We start from the raw sequence: 13,053 nt of genomic DNA, 5'->3' as shown, positions 1-13,053 counted from the left end.
CTGCTATTTTTCTTTCATCTGGGCCATACCTAGATCCCAGACTGAGATTAGCCCTGCTGGCTGCCCCCCTTCCACTGCTCTGGTGTGGATGCCAGCCTAATCAGGGAGAGAAAAATGGCAATCGTTTCTCACTGCAGCTTGTGAGAATTTTAAGGAGTTGTAAGAATGCAATAACTTGTTAGTATAAACAATCTGCAACTGGTGTTTTTTCACTTTGTTTTCCTGTTCTTCTCAAAGACAGTATGTGAGAAAATGTTTTTTATTAACTTGCCAATCAAGTAGAATGTATCAGTCTATAAAAACCAAAGAATTCTTTGTAAAGAAGCCTTCTTTTTCTCCTCTTACAATTAAGTCTCTTGTCTGTTCTTGTGCCATTCCTAACTCAGAACTCTGGCTTTTAACCCCAGCTCTCCATGCCCAGTGTCTCTTCCCCCTGCCCTGCACATCTTGCCTGGCTGCTTCCATGCTCTCCCTTGTGCCTGGGTGCCAGCAGAGCAGCAGGGCACAAACACAGCCTGCAATGACACAGATACTCTCTGCTCTGCTCAGCAGAAGGAGGATTCCACACCCCAGCTCCAGGAGAAGATGGCACTGATGATGAGCTCCAGTTCTGGAGACACAACCCCATCACCTTGTCCCTGGCCACCTCCAGGACGAGCCTCACCTTGCTGTGCCCACAAAATGAAAATCCCCCTCTTTCCCAGGCTGATGCTGTAGGTTTTGCTTGGATTAATGTTTGTAAACCTGCCTGATCTGCAGGAATGGGTGCTTTCTGTTTCATTCCAGCCCCTGATTTATCAGGGTAACTGCCCACCCTCGGAATTAATAAAGATAAAAGTGCAATTGTATCAGCACCGGGCAACGCTTGAAAAATAAAAGGAAAGGTTCCGTTTGCAGCATTCATCCCTGAGGGATAAGAGTCTGTCTGCAGCGAATGAACTGGGCTAGAAAGGCTGTCCACAAATAATAAAAATGATCAACTCCTTAGAGTTATCTTATCCAGTCATCTCCTGTGAAACATTTGGATCAGATATCCCTTACCTGAGTTATTTTATTTGGCATATAGCACTTTAGGCAAGATTTTCAGGAGGCAAATAGGAAATGAGAGTTGGAAAACATTAATTAAATGTGAATACAACAGCTTAATGGGTTTTATCTTCAGATGAACTAGAGATGACTCTTTGCCATTCACTTCTTAAAACTGCAAGCAGAGATAAAGGAAATGTAGCAAGAAAAGGCGACCAGGGAAAAGATGAAAGATTTGGTAGATTGACAAGACCAAAGTAATTTGATTTGTATTCAGCTTGGACCATTTCACAAATTTCACATATTGCTGCTGCATATCAAAGGCAAGTAAAAGGATACTTGGTTCTTGCAACAGGCACTTTTAAAACTAAAGTTGTTCTGTTTAAATGCTCTTTTAGAAATAGTTTTTACATTTAGTTGTATGGTGTCCTCTCTTCATACACAAGGTTTCTAAACATCCCATTGAAATAACCATCTTTGGATTTTACTAATACTACATTGGAGTAGTTTATTCTGAAATTTTCCAGATATAGCCAATAGGCAATGAGAGTTTTTCTGAAAATTTCTAATTGGCTGAAAGTAAAGTTCACTTATTTTTTTAGTACCAGATCATTCAAAATGCCTTGCATTTAAAACATTCTTTTAAAATTTTTATTTTCTCTTTGTAGTTCAAGCTGTTCCTGCCACTTCCAGCCAGCTTTTCTAGAACTTGGTGTCCTGGGGAAAATCTTTTACTTGCAAATACTTGCAGAAAATATTTCCACTTTATACAAGCAAATGGTCAATCAAATATTGATTTTAAACCATAATGTGTTTTTAAAATGGCAAATAAAATTTTTTGTCTGGGTGTATGTGTGTGTACAAATTCTCAGTGTTTTTGTGTGGATTTAACTATATTCCTTCCTTTATATTTTCCTTGTTTTCATGGAACAACTTCTAAGTTTGAAGTGTTATTTGTGCCTGAGGATTACACTTGCAGATCATCTGAGACCCAGTGATACCTGTTCAGCTTTTTGCTTTCCAAACTGGACAAGGCTCAGAAATACCATGGATTTTTTTGTTTTCTTTTGGTTGTCTTTTCCCACATTTTCTACACAAGAAAAGAACAAAAATAAATGGAGAGGAATATCAGAGCATGTTTGCAGGTTACTTGAAATATTCCTGTAGTGGCAACAGTTATTGTCAGGGGTTTTGTGTTACTAACAAAAAAAAAAAAAAAATCAGCCATTTGCATGTTTAAACTGCCACTTTTATACAGTGAATTAGTATTATTGGCACAATCTGTGCTCCTAGTGATATCCCAGCCCAGGAGGAGCTGGATGTCATCTCCCCTCCTCCTGCCATCCCAGCTGACACAGGGACATGCAGTTGGGGACACTTATCTATAGATGGCAATCTTCTTCTGGGCACAGAGCTGAGGTGAAATCAGCTCTTCTTCCAGCACAAAAATAAAACACATCCCTGTGCGCTGACTTACAAGTACTGAAAAGAAGGTTTTTATCATACTAGGTGATTTGAAAAAGGATTGGATTTGAAAAAGGCTGGATTTTGGTCCAGAGGGGCTGTTTTATCAGTAACTAATCTTCTATAAAACAGGAAATTGTTAATGTCTGCTCAACTGCTCTGTTACAGCATCTTGTGAAAAGCTGGACTGAATTGGGCAAAGCACTGTTGTTTCCACAGTGTGCATTACAGCAGAGCCTCACAGTGAACACATTTTTAAAATATTGCAGCATTTTTCCTATTTTCTTATTGGTTTTACTAGAGGAAAAAAGTGGTACTATTTCTCTGGGAAGGTGCGAGGAATTAAAGGCATTCATTCTGATCCACACAGGATGGAGGGAAGGACACAGAACTTGCCCTTCCCCAAAAGAGGAGCAGTTTTCACTTGTCTCTGGAGGAGAAGCCATGGGATGGATGCTGAGCATCTCTCACCTTCCCCAGAGACTTGAGAAAAGTCTCTTGAACACAGGAACATGTCTCTAATAAGAGAATTAAGCATCTGCTAATAACGAGAGTGGGATTCAGAGTGGAAAACATGGAAATCCCAAGCATTCTTCCACAGGTGGCTCTCAGGTACCTGAGAAGACACAGAGCCAGCCACTCCAGGTATCCAAAGGCTGGGTTTTCATACTGAAATTAATTTTATTTCAAAGAGCATGAGGTTAATGTGCTTAATAGGCACGCCATGTACACCTGAAAAAGAGTTGGATGTGTGTTTGGATAGTTATGGCCTTCATTTAGCTCTGGATTAATCCTGGTGGGTATGAAATAACCAGCATGGACAATAGCACTAAGTTATGGCTGGAAGTGCTGATAAATGAACACCCTTCAGCTGGTGGGGTGGGGATACAAAACACTGATACATCATATTGCCCAAAAACTGGGTAATTAATGCACAAAGTATCACTGCATGTATAAAGTCCTCATACAACTGAAAGAGGTTAAAGTTGACAGTGGCAATATTCTCAAAGAACAACAAAAAAAAGCACCTTTGGAATGGCCCTGCAGAGGATTTTAGACTCCTTTAACAGAGACTGAGGAGCTGCTGTGCTGTCTGTTTTGAAACAGGCCCCAGAGTAGCCCATTTATTTAGAATTCACGAGCTAACACTTTCAGAGCCCACTTCTGATAACTTGCAAAATCTAAAACTCCTCATTAAATGTCAGATAAATTGACTGGCCTGAGGGCAGGATGGGTGAATGGGATATGTGAGCATGAGTCCAGTTTCCTGTAATTAATGAGATCTGAATAAGCAGAACCAATCCAGCCTGAGCGAGAAGAAAATTACTGCACCTAGCAAAGTTCAAATAAGAAATATGTGAGCTTTGAAGTAGCTGAACACAAATCAAGATGTTGAGTTTTTATAAAAACCTTTATGAGCTCCAAAATCTGATGTAAAATATGTCTTCTTTTTTTTTTCCCTTGTAGGCTGGCAATTTAATATTAAGAGGGTTCTTTTAGGGGCCCCAATTCAGAAGGGTGTTTCTGAATTGCTTCCTTTTAGTTACATAAATACCTCTATCACTGTTCAACAGATATTTAAACACAAACTCTTGCCCCACTCTTTTCAGCCAGATGAAAGAATGCATTTCAGTTTAATTCTAAGGTAAAACATTTTATGTATAGCTCTACTTGAAAAATAATATTTTTGATAATTTGGGTATCTTAAATCATTGTATTTTTGTGCCTTCGTAGAAATTTTCAGAAATATTGTACTGTGGAGTCAAGAAGTTCTCACAAAGTTCACTGTGATGTCCAAAATGCCTGACAAGCACTCCTCTGCTGTACTCCAACCCAAATTATTCCATGATTCTGCCATCCCCTGGCATGGCCCTCATGGGTCTGAAGGTCTGTGCCTAGCTCCAGGTCCAGGCAGGGGAGTGGAATTGTTCTGAGCTCAAAAACTGAGCTCATCCATGAGATTTCTATTTGCTTTCCTGATGTATTTTCCAGAATTATCTATAATGTCTTTCCCTTTAATAAAATTCATTAAAATTTGAATTTGCTGAAAAGAGCACATCAGGAGTTCATCCTCTGAAAAAGGAAGATTCGTGGCATTATGTCACAAAATATCAAAAATAAGGACAGAGGTGTTTCTTGCAACTGTTTCTTAAAATGCTTCACTTTTCCAGTCGCTTTAGGAACAGCAAAATCACCTGAAGTTCAGACAGGAACTATTCATCACCTTGCCTCCTTTTCTTCATCTTTAAAGTAATAATTGTAGCAAATATCTCATCTTTAAAGTAATAATTGTAGTAAATATCTGTTTCCATAGCAGGGAAAGGAGGATTTTTTAAATATCAAGTCATGAAAACTGATCAAAATATTGTATCACTTACACAGCTGTATGGAACACAACCATTTCAGGTAAAAGTGCCTGGTGCTTGTATTTTCTGTATATTGGTCAAGTTATTTCACTTCTTGCAGCACCTTAGTTATGTTCATAAACTTAAGCACTGACATAAAGTATAAATGAGGCTCAGAGAAAAATTTTTGAGTGGAATAGAGGATTCAAAAGGGTTTTTCTTTTAAAATTTTTCTTTTAAAAGCAGCAATGAAATTCACGTGTTTGAGGAGAGCAGAAATACCATCTGAGGCTTTGCTCGGGGGGAAAACCCACAAGTAACTTCAATACAACTTTAAAGACATCACATTTTCTCTGAAAAGCACTTTCTCAAGAGACTATGGTCAACTTCAAGGGTGCCTTTATCAGACATTCCAGGGGGAAAAAACAGGAAGAAGAGCTGCCTGCCCAAGGTAACACAATAGGAGTCTGCAGCAGTCACAGGAGTATCAGTTACCATAAACCAAGCTGTGCAACAAGGAGATTAAGATGTGGATTACCCACCACTTACTATGTGTCATAAAGAAAAGAATAGTTTCAGATGCCAGCTTGACTTAATCTGGTACCGGCGGCCTTTCCTTGAAAGGATTAATGGGCACTTTTTTCTACCCAGGCATTTTTAAAGGGTTTGTCATAATAAAGATTGAGAGGAGCAACAAGTAATGACAGAAACTTCAGCATGAGCTATTAAAGGATTTGATAACAAATTATCCATTTCTGAGTCCAACCAAATCACCATTAGCTCTATGCCTTGCTTCATTAAGGCAGCATTGTATTCCAATGAAATTCACTATGGCAGTGGTAGGGGCTCTTCAATCAGGATCTGTAAACATGAAATCAGCTCAAAATGGGAATTGATTTGGAGGGCAAATCTAAGAGAGATTTGTTTCATTAACAGGGGTGTGTGATGCCATCATCCCTCTTTTGGCATCCCTCTATTTTCTTCCAAACTTCCCCTACTACACAATTTTCCTGCAGGTGCAAGGAGCAGCTAAACATGCCAAAATTATCTCCTGCTTTCCTTGCTGTACCGTTTTCTAGTTTGCATTTGTGGTATAATTTGAAGGAAGGCCTTTCCTATCCAGCAATTAGACTGAAAAGATGGATATTCAGTGAAATGAGGGAAATGCTCCTGAGAAAAAGGAAGGGTGGATGCTAAAGATATTTTCCAGCAGGGACCAAAGAGCATGAAGACTCTGAGTTTACGTGAAGGGAAGAGAGGACAGTCTCACAAGGATGCATTCAAAATATAAAATACCCCTCAGAGGAGTTTGCTCTAGAGCTGACACCCAGGGGGGCACCTCCAGATATGGATCAGAGCCCTAAGAGCATCAGGAATACCTGTTCTTTGGAAAATGTTGTCCCATTCCCATGTGTCCTCCTTCTTCAGTGGTTTAGTTGCTTTCTCTTCACAGAAGCAAAAATTTTCTGTTATTTAGTGGTTTTGTGTCAGTCACAGAGTATGAGACTGATCTGGTTAATGTGGCCCTGCACCTTTTCAGGTCACATTCCCTGAAACAGCAAAATTTAGGAGTGCTGCCTACCCTTTTTAGATGTCCATTATGCCAGAAAGACCCAAAGGCTCCTTGCCCCATTTGGTGATGGTGATTTTTAACATATCCTGTTGCAGCAGACCAGAAATTCCAGAATTACAATATGACAATCTATGATGATTTATGGATTCTGTTCTTTTATGTGCCTATAATTCACAGAAATACAGATATGAAAAAATGGAAAATTGTCCAGTTTTTGCTGACAAGCCAAAGGAAGAACTTCCAAATAAAATGCTGAAGGAAAGCCTTCTTCTGTTTTAACAGTAATAAGTAAACCTTGTAAATCTTACCTAAAAACCTTGGTTTAGATGAATCTTAAATTGTGCAAGACATTTGACTGGGTCTGTACTGTACTTTCTTTATGCACATGGAGATGATTTACTAATATAACTTTTACAGATTCAGTTTTTAAAGTTTTTCTGATTTCAAGTATGCATCCATCACGTATTCATTTTTCCTCCTAAAATAGCATAGAATATGTTTAAATAAATATTTTTTAAAGCTTTGTTTTGTAACCTACATGTTGCAAGGAGTTGTTTTGCCTATTAGTTGTGACATCAGATATTTGACTGGCAATTTCTTACTTTGTCCATTTACACAGCAAAAATGAGAGAAGGATCCAGGCAGCATTTAAAGAGCATCAGAAAAGTCATGTATATATGTACATATGTCATGTGTATGTGTATACATACATTTATATACTCACTACAGCATCAGTTCAACAAAATAGATGAACTTCTTGTGTGCTGACAACTGAGTTTTACCTGATGGGAGCTGATGGAGGTGGAGGCAGCTGGAACAGCTATTGCTGAACCTGGGAGAGTGGTATTGCTAAAGCTGGAATGGTTTTTATACTGTTAGGGATCTCATATCTTTATACTGTAAGGGATCTTTATATCTGTAAGGGATCTGACACTCATGGCTGTGTCCCTATAAGATTAGAAAATAACACAAATAAACTCTGGATTTATTTTTTTACCATTTAGGCAGCTGGTTGGATCTTCTCCAGCCCGTTTATGACCAAAATTAAAGCCTTCTATTTGGTCAGTTCATAAATATGCTCTAACACTCTTCACTCCGACCTTTGGAAATGCTAATGTTACCTGGAGCACTCGGGGACATCTGAAGGAGATTTGTTTTCATGCCTTGACTTGCAAAAGAGCCGGCCTTGGTTTTTAGCAGTTTTCCCAATATACACATGCAAACCAGCCCAGATCTCATCACATGTCATTTCAAATGTACAGTTTTGTCCTTCCATGCTGAGGGGAACAAGCAAAACAACAAGCTCCTATTCAGAGGTAATTCCGAAGGCAGCTCCGCCGTGTCTCGCTGGCTGCTCCCTAACAAGCCTTTCATTCATTGCTGCCCCATGCAGCTGAGCTGTTTCTACCTGAGCCAGTGTTACAGACCTTTAATCAAACAAATGTACAAGGAAGCTCAACTACTTAACTGCCCTGCTTGTTCTGTGGGCTGAGATAGTCAAATGCAACAAAAAGAATTTTATTCCGCTCAGGACGAGTACATTTCCTTGCTGTTGTTCCCAACAAAGGGCAGCAGGTACAAATGGCCCCACTATCTGTGTCAGGGAGAAGTGGAGAGCAATTTGTTTCTATTAAACAGGATGGTTCTATTTTTTATTTTGTTGGCTTGGCCTCTCCGCAGCCTGTGCCAATCATGGTCTTTAATCTGAACTGCCCTTGACCATTCCTGCTATGCCACAGAAGAATTATCTCTTTTTTCCTTTTTCCCTCACCCCCCCTTCTTCTCACACAGGTAATTGTGAGAAAGCAAGTGAAAGCCCCGGGGTATTGGATTCAAAACACAATCCCGCCATTCTCAGAACCGTACAAAGAATAAACTTGAATGCGACATTGAGTCCTCCCGACTGCACCTGCTGGAGATCTCCCATCCCCTCCAGTTCATGGTGGGGTCACAGCAGGCTCTGCTCTGCTCTGGTGGCAGCAGAGCTCCTCTGTTTTCAGTTCACAGTGAGATTAGATCGACAATGTTTGACCCGTCTAATTTAGTTTTTGTTTGGTGAAGCAAGGAGAGCCGGGCACTCGGTTAAATGCCTACCAAGCTGCTCCCCTGGAGAATGCTGCTGGGCTCTGTCAGGGACCATTGGCCTGGTGGCATTTTGAAAGGCTGCAGATTGGGGTTGCTATAATTCAATGTGACCTCAGAGAATGAGACAAAACTTTTCTGTATGTTCATGCACCTCCCTGAGTGCTCCCTTCTCAGGGGTTCAAGTGGAAAACCCAGTATAACCTGTCCCATGTGCAAGGTCTGAATTGGGTGGTGGTTTGTTTTCTTTTTCTTTTCTTTTTTTTTTTTGGTTTTGTTTTGTTTTTGTTTTGTTTTGTTTTTGAGGTTCCTTTGGGTTAGAAACATATTCTGGATGCACAGCTCAGAGTAATTTTGCTCCCTCCCTGAATTTCACTTCCTTGTTTCCCTCCTTTGCCACAAAGGGTTAAAGTTGCCTGCTGTAAAGTCAGAAGATCACAAATCCAAACTGGTTCTTGCTGCACCAGCCTTCTTCCATGAAATAATCCTGAACAGTGAGCCATGTCCTCCTGCCAGGATTCATCCTGAATAGTCAGGGCAGCATCACGCCTCAGTTTTCCAACATCTACCTACATCTGGAAAGATCCTTTATTCCTTCTTGGCCAGTTTGGACTTTTCCTAAATATTTTTTCACTTTGTTATTTTACAGCAGACAAAATGTTGGTTTGGGTCAACACAGAGTCGAAAATCCATTTTTTATACTCCTGATATTGCAGGAATTATATGTACTGATGTCCCTCTAATGATGAACTTTTGGTTTCTTCAAGTCCAAGCCATTCCAGGATTCTCTGATTCCAATGACATTCTTCTCTGAATGCAAATCTTGAAAATCCATTAGATACTCACTAATTTGGTGCACAAAATTTGCAGCTGCATCTGCTGCTCTTTCTTGACCATATTATCTCTGATTGTGAGATAAAAAACAGAGACTTCTGATTAAAAAATATGGTTTCTCAGGAGGGGAATAAAAGCTGGAGCTGAACAAGTTTCTTACCGTTAAAACTACTGCAAAAGAAGATATCCTAGCTTAAATTTTTTAGATAAAAATTCAGGTTAGTTATAATTTTTTTCTGAGTATTTTTATCTACCCCTAAGGCAAGAGATAAATGAAGTGTGATAGTACTTTGGAGAGCTTAGGAACTATTTGTAGTGAATAATTTATTCGACAAATTTTGCCCTTATTTCAGTTCATGAATTATCTGTGAACTGACTGGTACTTTTACGAATTTATTCATAATTCAGAATTATTCCAGAAATGCTTCTGTCCAAACACATTTTGCTGCAGAGTTTGCCTATGAGCAGATTATTGATTTAGCTATTTGCTATCTACAATGTATTACCTGGGGGTGAGGGGGAACAGTCCTTTTCAAAGGCCCAGAAACTCATCCTTAAACTGCATTTCAGAGGTTTCAGGAGAGTTAATCATGCTATTTGCTGCCTTCCTCGGGTCTGAATTAATTTCTGCTTGGTTTTGCCATAGGTCTTTATTTGTATGTTTGAAACTGACTTTAACAAATTGGCTTTAGTATCTAATTTGTGACTTTAATCAAAACAAACACTAAATTTGTTAAAGAAAAGCAAGTGTTCTGTTCTGTAGATAAGACAACTCACAGAGTAGTTGTAGTCCTCTCTCTGGCTATGATTTACATATGATTTACATGTCTACAAAAGTCTGCTATAATCTCCTCTTAACCTGTAGCAATGTCCATGTATTTGGGCTTGTTTTAAGGAGGAAAAATGCATTAAAAGGAAAATAGAAAGACATTTAGTGCAACTACCCTCCTACAACTTCAACTTAGTTTTCTGTAGTTCCAATGCCCTGATTTAATTTGGTACAATTACAATAAAAGCTGCAATCTAAGGCGAGTAAATGAATTTTGTGTCAAGAGTGAAATACAATCTGTTAAAATTGGTTTGAAAATACAATTTTAGGTCTAGTACAGCAAGTCCTGACATTTCAGATTAATCTGTCCTATAACAAAATTAATGACACTCAAAGTTGTTTAAGAATGGCTGTTAACTATACTTACCCTATTCATCACTGGCTCGATCAGTCTAATCCAAGAAGTCACCAGGCTATTAAGTACAGTACATCAGCTCACTTTAAGGACATTTGGATTGGGATTGTTTGAGGGATCAAATGCCTCCTCACAGAAATAAAAGGTAAATAACCAGAGAAATAAATATCCCTGAAATTGCTGATGTGATGCATATAGGTTTGTTTGTCACTGCAGCAGGTCTCCCTGCTGAAAAATACAGGAAAATTAAAAATTAGGGGCACATCTGGATGGATTTATCTGGGTGATCCAAACTTTTAGGACTCCCTGTGGGGCAGCAAATCTCAGGGGTGTGGCTCCATTTGCTTCACACCTTGGAGTTCCTGCCTCTCCCCAAGCAAAATCCATGTCCCAGTGGGGTCCCCTGCTCCTGTCCCACTTGTGTCCCAGCTGGAGCCAAGCTCTGGTTTCATCCTGCCCATCACATGGGAGGGTCACAGTGCTGTCCATTACTCTCTGCTTTGTTCCTGTGTTAGCCTCAAGCCTGCAGCAGTCGCTGCCATTTGGGGTCCAAACTGGCCATAAAAAGCTTTGCAAGCAATTAAGGCACTGCAGAAAGCAGATGGGTTTGGGCTGGTTTGTGGAACTAGAGCTGAGGAGAGCCACAGCAGGTGTTGTTCTCTCCATTCCACTCTTAATTTTTTCCCACTTAAAAGTAAGAATAAAAAGGATATTTTCTGGTTTTATGTAAAGTGAAAAAGTTTACTTGAGCCACGATGATTTTAATAAGCCTTTATTACAGGATTTTTTAAGAAAAAAGTAAAACAGGAGTTTTTCACTGAAGATGCAGGGCTTACTATCCTCTTTGAACAAATATTTTAGATCTGTGAGACCAAGATGATGTTTTCCCTGTGCTTCATTGAATTTGAACCCCATTCCCTAGCAGAGAGAGCTGAACTGAGTGGTTCAGTGCATGCCTGAATAATGCCATGCAGAAAGGAACAGCTCCAAAGTTTTGATCAGTGCAGACAGTGCAGATCCACTAGAACATGCCTATGAAAGGTGGAAGATATTTCAAAGACTAGGATATAAATTTTTCTTCTATAGGGAAAACTAGAGGCAGTTCCTCTGCTTTTCCCAGGAGGGCCTTGGGATAAAAAATTATTATGTTCTTTCGCCACCCATTTAGCGATCCTATTTGAGAAATAAACCTGAACCTGTTAATAAACCTGAATCTGAAATAAACCCTCTACCTGTGTGGATTATTGTGTAGATTAATTGAAAATTATTTCTTCAGGAAGTGTTCACTTTACCTGAAGGAGACACCCAGTGCTACAATTCTTATTTTTGATCTAAGGAACTGTCTCATTGTGAAACACATTCCACACGGTGATGAAAGTGCTGCTCACATTTCATTTGGATTTGTACCTCTTTTGATTGGAATTACTTGGGTTTGCGTAAATGATGGGTTCTCTCTCCCTGCTGTTGGGAATACAGAAAAACTTCCCCGGGATGGCTGGAACCACTGGATTTGACTGTGTGAGCACCTGTTTTGTGCTGAGCCCCTGCCAGGCTCAGGCACTCTCTTCCCTCCCCTCCCTCCGGGTGAGACCATTCCAGGATTTCCCGCTGCAAACTTTCACAGCTCACAGAGCTGAATTGATTCTCCTTTACTTTTGACACCGAAGGTGATCTCCGCTCCTCCAGGATAAAGTGCTACATTTGCTCACCTAATAGCCATACTTTTTGCCCAAATGTTGCCATTAAAAACTCAGGTCTGGCCATTAGGCTCTTCCTAGAGTAAGGCAGAAGAAAATTCAGGACTAAACCTGAGCGGTAATTACCTCACTGAATGTTCATCCACTCACACATTTTTCATCCACTTTGAAATTGCATTCCCCTATACATTTCCTGTATTCTAATGCCTCTCCTGCAGCTTTTAGCTGGAATCACCAGAGTAATTGGTGTCCTTCGTTACAGTCCAGGCAAGACTAAATGCAGAGCTAACATCCCACACTGAAGTGATATGAATCACATCACCACAAAAAGCCTGACATCTGGGTTTTACCACACACATGTGGGAATGAAAAATTGCTTTTGATGCCTCTCTTTCTCTGTTATTTTTATATTTTTTTAAAAAAAGAGAGAGAGAGAGAGAGAGAAACAAAAAAAAGAAAAGATGAGGGTATGACCATTACACAGAGATTTTCTTTGAAAGTCTAGAGGGGGAAATGCCAGCCTGGTACCTGCCTGGGTCTGACACACAGAAGCAAATGCAAGCCTTCAAAGGGCAAGTGTGAATTTTGATGCTATGGAAAATGTGGAGGAATTATAACACCTCTTTTCTAAGTGGACGGTGTAATTTCCTTTGGAAGAGCACAGCAATCCAGAGCACGTGGGTATCCAACTGTAATGTTTCCTTCTGTTTTAATAAGAAGTGCAGAATACAAATATGCATCTTTTATTCAGGCACAGAAAGAATAAATTGTGTGGGTGTTGCATGTTCAAATCCATTTTGTGCCATGCCAGGATGTAAGAAAGGAGCATTAGAGGCCCCAGGCTGCAC

This window comes from Passer domesticus, chromosome 8, assembly GCF_036417665.1.
Source record: "Passer domesticus isolate bPasDom1 chromosome 8, bPasDom1.hap1, whole genome shotgun sequence".
NCBI classification, from domain to species: domain Eukaryota; kingdom Metazoa; phylum Chordata; class Aves; order Passeriformes; family Passeridae; genus Passer; species Passer domesticus.
This window is presented reverse-complemented; position numbering follows the sequence as displayed.